Here is a 9,231-nt window from a genome sequence, read left to right on the forward strand (position 1 = left end):
ATACATCTCAGTATTTTAGTTATTCAGAGAGCTGTAATATCACAAATATAATAGATTCTGTGTCCAGTTGGAGGAAGAGAGCCGGTTTAAGAAGCAAGTAGTGATTCACACACACAGAGCACATAGAAGATCAAATACAAAACAAAGCATTTAACGTGCTACTTTAATTACGATGTGATTTGAGAAACTGGTTAATTAAACGATTTTAAGATGAAGTTTATGATGTTCTACTTTGATGACAAAATAAACTACGTGATTAAAGTGGAAATGTCGAGATTGAAGTTGACATTTCGTGCTTTTTCCCCATTGTGTGCCTTTTTTCTCTGTACCCTAATAAGCTTTTATATGACACTCAGGCAGTGGGCTACAACTCGCCTTGTCACGGCGACTTTGATATGTGGCTTCTTTTTTATTTCTGGCACTGTGAGATTTTGTGAACGTGAGCTTTCAAGTTTCTCCAACACGCTATGTCACTCGATCAACTTCCTTTTGTTGATTATGCCACGGTTTATTTGAACAAATAGTATGTTTTTCCTTTGCCTCTACTAGGTATTCGCTGAAATTCTTATATTTTCCCATTGTCTTTTCACAGAAGGCTGAGCTTAAGGGCGATTTATATTTATTTGCATATTCAAAGAGGCATAATTCTGGGAGGAGTTGGGGCGTTACATAAAGCGCGTGCACGAGCGTTACTTTTCACACTGATCGGGATTTATGTAGCGGAAGAACGTGAAAGTTGGAGTACGCACAGATTCCTGCATCTGGATTTTTCTATGCGTAAGCACATTTCGGCTTTTGTGCTTACGCCATGTTATAGTGCGAGTTCTACGCACGGCGTTATACATGAGGCCCCTGGTGTCTCACAAATATATCTATCACTATGATGGAAAAGTCATCATTCCATAATTTTTCCATCAATTTAATGCATTTGCTTAATTCATTTTGATGGCTGCAGGGAGCCAGAAGGTACCCCATCAGGAATGATTAAGTCAATAATGATTTTACTATTACCATTAGCAGTAAGAATTTTCATTGAAGTCATTTGATCTGTGACCTAGTCTTACCCAGCTCTCAGTTGTGATGGTGTGCACAAGGTTAAAAGTGATAAACAAACTGGCCCAGATAAGGCAGGAGCAGAGAACTGAAAACATCTTGACTTCAGGATCCCATTTATCAGTAGCTTATAAGGACATGAGAACTGTTCACTAATCACATACTCGTGTAATTAACTGTGTATTCAAAAGCTGTAATTTAGTCACTGTCTTCATTATACTGCATGGCTCCATGCGTGTTAATAAAGGCTTCTCCCCCATTCTGAAATGGCTCTGTAACTTTATCTTTGACAGTTTGGCTATGCGAGCTGGATCCCATCTCTCCAATGGCACCAGATAAGGTAAGACAGTATTTTCTGTGAATTTTAGGATCTTAACAACCTTTGCGAGCCTTTCCGGGGTGTGTAATTGCCTGTAACTAGGAAAAGAAAATCCGAACACATTTCTCCAGTTTTGATGTCACTACACTGGTTACCTGTGTCATTCAGAATTGACTTTAAAATTCTGCTTATGGTTTATAAAGCCTTGAATAATCTCGCCCCATCTTATATATCGGAATGTCTGACACCTTATATTCCAAATCGTAACCTCAGATCCTCAAATGAGTGTCTCCTTAGAATTCCAAGAACAAAACTTAAAAGAAGTGGTGAGGCGGCCTTCTGCTGTTATGCACCTAAAATCTGGAATAGCCTGCCAATAGGAATTCGCCAGGCTGATACAGTAGAGCACTTTAAAACACTGCTGAAAACACATTACTTTAACATGGCCTTTTTATAACTTCATTTTAATCGTAATTTAACTTAATCCTGATACTCTATGTTCAATTCATCATAACAACTATTCATGGTGGCTCTAAAATCGGTACTGACCCCTACTCTCTTTTCTGTTTCTTTTTCCGGTTTCTTTGTGGTGGTGGCCTGCGCCACCTCCACCTACTCAAAGCTTCATGATGCTCCAACAATGATGGACGGATTAAAAGGAAGAAGTCTACATGACCATCATCATCATCAAGCCCTTCCGTGAGAATCCTAAATCCAAAGAAGACTGTTTCATTTTTGTTAGGTAGAATGCCCAGAGGGGACTGGGCGGTATCATGGTCTGGAATCCCTACAGATTTTATTTTTTCTCCAGCCGTCTGGAGTTTTTTTTTTTCTGTCCCCCCTGGCCATTGAACCTTACTCTTATTCGATGTTAATGTTGATTTATTTTTTATAATTATGTCTTTCATTTTTCTATTCTTTAATATGTAAAGCACTTTGAGCTACTATTTGTATGAAAATGTGCTATATAAATAAATGTTGTTGTTGTTGTTGTTGTCTCTTTTCAGCTGTGCTGGACTCCCCACTGGGATATATGTTAAAGCTTTTAATCTGGATCACCTGGAATTCCTGGGGACCACAATAGAAAAGAAGGGGATTGAAAAAGATAAAGTAATGCAGGGCAGGTGGTTAGTAGTTAGTAGATAGTCAATAAGTGAGGAAGTGGAAAAAAATGCATAAGTTAGAAAAGGACTTTGAAATTTGTAAAGCATGTTGCAGAATGGTAGATAAGTTAATTAAATTAATGGTGTCATCTTGGGTAGAAAAGAAAGCGATTTAGGGATAACAGCCATGTGTCAATACAAATCCCATGGATTTAGATGACAAGAGACTTCCGCAGCCTACTCCCAATGGTAAATTAATAGATTAAGTGAAGAGAATGCTTGCAATGGGGGCAAGGATGCCTGCCCAAGTGCCAGTAAAGCTCTGGATGAAGAGAAGGAATTAAGATCTCCTCCAGAATAGTTAAAGTCTCCTGGGAGTCATAGGCTGACGCCAGGCTTAGAAGTAATAAAAGAAAAGGAAGGCTGTGTACAGAGAAGGTAAAATGGACAATAAATTGGAGGCTATCATCCCCTTTCAGGAAGTTTCAGACTGGCATAAGTTGGAGGATGGCTCTTATGAGCCCTTGTCTGTTTTAGTATTTAAGATTATACAAGAAAGTTCACACTTATAGAGAACCATAGAGGAGTATAAGTCCATTATAAGTGCACATTTATGTACACATCCAAGCTTACTCATGTTGTTTGAGCTACTGTTCATCTCTATAAATTATTAGCCGCTGCTTGAAACAGAAACAATTACAAACAAAAACTGTTTAATTAGTAATACATACACTATCTGTTTAAACCAACAATAAAAGCAGCCACAATGTATATGTCAAAACTAAATATGTACTCGACAAATATCTTAAAAATTACTTGAATTGTATTAGGATGAGAAACATCTCATTCTCAGGTGGCTAATCAGGGGATTTCTGTTCCATCACAATTTTCTACTCAGGTCATGCACCTCTATTTCAAAGGAAAAAGAAAATCTTTACTAGGGGACAATGGTGCAATTACAGGATAGTCCCCTATCCAGTTAGGGAAATGATCTGCAAGTAAACCTCAACAAGTATGAATGAAAATAGCAGGAAGAACCACATACCTAAGCAAATGATAAATGGAGTGCATGGTGATCTTCCTGGGTATTCAACTGTATTATATTATACATACGCATGTGTAAGACTAAATCCTTTCAGCCTTGTATTTCAAGGCTCCCAGTATTTCTGGTGTCATTTTCCACAGGCAGAGGTAACAGTTTTGCAGTATACACAGCACTGGCATCTTGTGCTACAGCAGGATATTTAGAACAGAAATAGAACAGAACAGGGTAATGATTGTCATGATTGTATTTTGAGCAAATGACTAACAAATAGAGCTGCAATATGAACAGCTAATCAGCAGCTCTAATCAGTGAATGCTAGATCTTCAGCCTGGATTTAAATATTGAGACTTATGAGGCATCTCTTACATCATCAGGCACATCATTCCACAGTTTTGGGGTTCTTTAGCTAAAAGCTCAACCTTGCACTATTGTTTGATTGAGCAGGCCAGCAATATAACACACAGTTAGGTATACAGTTTATATATTGAGAAGCTGTGGTATCCATTTAAGACAGGTTGAAACCTAACTAATCAACCTAGATCTCTTCTTTAACATTTTCAGTACACCATGCAATGCATATGGATCTGTTATATGTCATTTAGTATGGGATTCATATATGCAGTGTTAACAATGTGCTATTTTTTGGAATGACAAATGCAATGCATTTTATTACTAAAAATGTTTGCGATGCACCATCTTTTGGAATGACAGAGATATAGCAACTGGATGGGCACACAGATACTTATCCTTTTATTAAGGTGGATAAGTACAAAGTAGTAACTAGACCCTTGTCCATTTAAAGTTATGTTTATAAAAAGAATAATTTTAAAATCAGTCCTAAATTTAACTGGAAGCCAGTGTGATAACTTAAGAAAAAGAGTGGTTGTAGTTTCTAATTCGAGTAATGAGTCTTTCATCACCATTTTGTATTAAAGTAATTACAAGCAAAATGGTTTCAATAGCCTGTGAATAACGCACTTATAAATGATATTTTTCAACTTAGTCAATTTTAGTAGAAAAAATTAACTTAATTGTCTGTAGCCTCCATGCTTATTAAATGTCCTTTATTATTTTTACTTTCTCATATACAAAGTATATGGAAAGTACTGGAATCCTCCAAAAATTCCATTTTGAGACTTTGATGAATCTCAATGATTTAGATCTCCCTCAGTCCAAAAATACAATTTTTGGAATCGTGTGTGTGTGTATGTAAACACGATAATTTGAGTACGCTTTCACATAGGTCAGCCAAATTTTGTATACAAGTATTAGGTACAAAACGTAGATTTCTATCAAGTTTTGGGCTATTTCTGCTTACTGGAAGAGGTACTTTACCTTTTATACTTCTTTCTTCTTCTTTACCTGGGAAGACCAGCCAATGAACACTATTCCCTTTTCCACCCAGGCCAAGTAGAAGTTAGCTGGTTCTGGTTTCCATAGTTTAGTGCTTATCACGTTCGTCTAACACGTGAAAGGACCCCGGTTCAAAACCAGGTGAAAACATCCTTGCCGACCAAGCTTTGTTTTTCAGTCCCCATCACCTTGGGATTGCCCCTCAACGTTGGAATGACAAAAGCCCCATACCACTCACCTCCAGTCAGAACGCAAGCATTCTTATCTAGCTGGGATGTTCCATTCCTTAAACTGTCACCAGAGCTACGCTGGCAAGCTTGCAGTGCAGCCCCGCTGCCTCTCACTGCCATACAACCTAAAATCTGGTTCACTTGTTCTCCTGGGGTGAGCGTAGAGTGGCTTAGTTTCCATAGTGTAGTAGTTATCATGTTTGCCTAACAAGCAAAAGGGCCCTGGTTCAAAACCATGTGGAAACAGGATGCCCTGGGGCCTCCCATCTTTCTGGAGCCTCCAGGTGGAGCGGATTGGGAAAGGACCCCCCTCAGGGCTGCACCCACGTCAAACTCAAGGTTCTGCTTTTGATGATGAGGCGGGTCTGCCTGTAAGGTAGGCAGCTAGCCTGCCAAATGAGGGTTGGTGAAGGAAAATCAATTTTAAGCTCCCACTTTGAAGAACTTCTCAGCCCAGCAGGAAAGGCTTAGTTTCCATAGTGTAGTGGTTATCACATTCGCCTCACATGCCAAAGGGTGGAAACAGTGGCGCATGTGTTTTTCTGGAAAAGGGCAGCAAGCTGATCTAAGCTGCCAAATGTTAACTATTCGCAGTCTACTTTGCGCCCTACAGGAGCATGTGACGGTCTCTCCACTGAGCGGACCTTCCCTTTAGAGTAATGATGATCTCTTCCTGTCCCTTTCACTTTTTTTCTTTCAGTCTGTGTGTGTATGTAAACACGATAATTTGAGTACGCTTTCACTTAGGTCAACCAAATTTTGCATTTAAGTATTAAGTACAAAACATAGATTTCTATCAACTATTGGGCTATTTCCGCTATCTGGAAGTGGTACTTTACCTGAACACATAGTCGATTTTTTTTAATCATGCAGCTGCAGAGTGCAGAGAGGACCGGAGGGTGTGTTCCAACTACAGAGGGATCACACTCCTCAGTTTCCCTGGAAAAGTCTATTTGGGGGTCCTGGAGAGGAGAGTCCATGAGATAGTCGAACCTTGGATTCAGGAGGCACAGTGTGGTTTTCGTCCTGGTCGCGGAACAGTGGACCAGCTCTATACCATTGGCAGGGTCCTGGAGGGTGCATGGAAGTTTGCCCAACCGGTCTACATGTGTTTTATGGACTTGGAAAAGGCATTTGACTGTGTCCCTCGGCAAATCCTGTGGGGGGGGGTGCTCCAGGAGTATGGGGTACCAGACCCTCCGATAAGGGCTGTTCGATCCCTGTACAACTGGTGTCAGAGCTTGGTCCGCATTGCCTGTAGTAAGTAAAACCAGTTCCCTGTGAGATTTGCCAGGGCTGCCCTTTGTCAATGATTCTGTTCATAACGTTTATGGACATAATTTCTAGCCACAGCCAGGACATTAAGGGTGTGCAGTTTGGTGGGCTCATGATTGGATCACTGCTTTTTGCAGATGATGTTGTCCTGTTTGCTTCATCAGGCCGTGATCTTCAGCTCTCTCTGGATCGTTTTGCAGCCGAGTGTGAAGCGGTTGTGTTGGGAATCAGTACCTCCAAATCTGAGACCGTGGTCCTCAGTCAGAAAAGGTTGGAGTGCCTTCTTAGGGTTGGAGGAGTTCAAGAATCTCAGGTTCTTGTTCATGAGTGAGGGAAGAATGGAGCAGGAGATTGACAGGCGGATCAGTGCAGCATATGCAGTGATGCAGGCTCTGCATCAGTCTGTCGTGGCGAAAAAGCACATCGGCCCTCAGGGCTGTTTGCGTGAAAAGTAATTTTCTTCTCGCATCCACATTCATCTCCCATGATTGTGCCTTCTGCTGGAGGCTCTTCTTGGTTTTCTTGAAGAGTGGTGGCTGTTCCCTTTTCCCTCACTGAAGGAATGAAACAGGTACCCATTAGATCTGAGGCTTTTTCTGTCACTCCTGCTCTAAGATGTATGCCAATGCTCTGAGGATCTTGGCACCTTCTGTATCTTCCGTGTTTAAGTACAGTCTTGCACCCCATTGGCATATGCGCCAACATACCTCTCCCTCCACATACCTTGAACAGTAGGTCCTCCTTCACTTCCCATCTATGCAGGTTTGCTGTTGTTGAAAGGGTGTCATACATTGATTGGAACTGGAAAGAAATGTGAAGATGCTCGAATCTCCAAAGTCCAGGCTATATGAGACCTTCCTTTTTGGTAGGTTCCACTTTGTCCAAACTCTTTGTAATCCTAATTCCACAGCTTTAAACCTTCACCCATCCTCCTTCAGGGGTCAGACCTTTGCTAGGATTATATAACTCTTCAGTTAACTTTGTTTTACTCAATTACTAAAAATGAGTGATAACAAGTCCTTTTCCTCTTATGCATGTATTCATAACTAGCCAACCCGCGGCATACCGTACACCGCATAATCAGGCCGGTTTTTTTAATAATTTTTAAGCACTGGGAGAAAATTAACATTTGAAAAATTGGTAATGTAATAAATCAGCAAGAAAAGCAACATTGTAACAATGCACGGAACGAACCGACACACAATCGTCCGTGACTGAAAACTGGTGGACCGCAATCGCGCCTTCTCTTGCCAGACGGAGGGGTGGGGGAGCATGGGAGTGTGGAAAGGGAGAAGAGAAGAAGGATGTCCATTAAGCTCCCTCAATCATGCTAGTCTGCTGAATGTACTACCCACTCATGTGCCCACCTCCAACTCGTCACTTGAGTCGTTGGCTGCTTTTCTAAATATAATCCACCAAGACACCCGACCACGGTAGTAGCGAGGTGGGAGGGGGGTGTGCACAAAGGGTAGGGACGCAAGCAGTGGGAGCGTATGAGTCGCACTTAGTGGGAATTCCACGGTTTGCAGCCCAAATGGGGTTCAACGGCTTACCTACACCTCTCTGCACCGGGTAGACACACACTGAATGTCATGCATAATTATTTATTGAATGCTAAACACTTCTGGAAAGACACAGTTGTCTAAAAAGGGAGGGTTTGAGGATACAACAGAAAGTGAATGAAAAGATGGAACTCTAGACTTTTCATTGTTCGGTGCGGTTTTCGCTGCCTTTATATATATAATCCACCAAGACACCCGACCACGGTAGTAGCGAGGTGGGAGGGGGTGTGTACAAAGTGCAGGAGCATCTAAGAAGACTCATGTTTGTTGCGGATGCGAATTGCTGTATGTAGCATGTAAAACAGTTTGCTATGGTGCACGCAGTCGTGCGTCGTAACCGAAAACTCGGTTTTTAAAGACTGCTTATTTCATTGTGTTTTAACCTCAGTTGTAAAGGAATGTTTTAAGGATCCCATGGGATACCCCTCGGTTTTGGCTGCTTTTCTACATATAATCCACCAAAACACCCGACCACGGTAGTAGCGAGGTGGGAGGGGGGTGTGTACAAAGGGTAGGGACGTAATGAGTGGGAGCATATGAGTCACACTTAGTGGGAATTCCATGGCTTGCAGCCCGAATGGGGTTCAACGGCTTACCCAAGCCTCTCTGCGCTGGGTAGACACACGGTCAATCTCATGCATAATTATTTATTGAATGCTAAACACTTCTGGAAAGACACGGATGTCTAAAACGGGTTGGTGTGAGAATACAACAGTAAGTGAATGAAAAGATGGAACTCTGGAGAGAGCAAAATACAACACAATAGTGAACCCGTGGCATAACAAACGCCGCGTGTCTCAGACGTGCATGTGGACTCTTACCACTGACGAAAGTGACTAACTGGGTGGTCGTTGAGTTTTTGCGTCCGGGCAAATGGGCAGGCAGTGTGAATGCCTAGGGAGCGAGGGTAGATGCCGGCCAGTGAAAAAGGACTGTTGGTGGGCAGGGTAACGTTTTCCGTGTTCCTGCAGGAGCATCTAAGAAGACTCATGTTTGTCGCCGATGCGAATTGCTGTATGTAGCGTGTAAAACAGTTTGCTGTGGTGCATGCGGTTGTGCGTCGTAAACGAAATCTCGGTTTTTAAAGAATGCTTACTTCATTGTGCTTTAACCTCAGTTGTAAAGGATTGTTTTAAGGATCCCATGGGATACCCCTCGCAAACCATTTCACACACTGCATATGGCGATTCACCTCCGCGAGAAACATGCCTCTATGAACAGTCAACGTAGCTCGGAGGTGCATGACATGCACATGACATGCACATGACATTAACCTGACCTGCACTGCATG

The 9,231-nt window shown here is 41.8% G+C and overlaps 1 non-coding gene across 1 annotated transcript; it reads left to right on the forward strand.

Annotated features, from left to right (window-relative positions):
- The first annotated feature begins 5,276 nt into the window (after positions 1–5,276).
- trnav-aac lies at positions 5,277–5,349 on the forward strand. Its single transcript has one exon. It is a non-coding gene; the product is annotated as a tRNA-Val (tRNA).
- Positions 5,350–9,231: the final 3,882 nt, after the last annotated feature.

The sequence above is a fragment of the Polypterus senegalus genome, chromosome 2 (assembly GCF_016835505.1).
Source record: "Polypterus senegalus isolate Bchr_013 chromosome 2, ASM1683550v1, whole genome shotgun sequence".
Lineage (NCBI taxonomy): Eukaryota > Metazoa > Chordata > Cladistia > Polypteriformes > Polypteridae > Polypterus > Polypterus senegalus.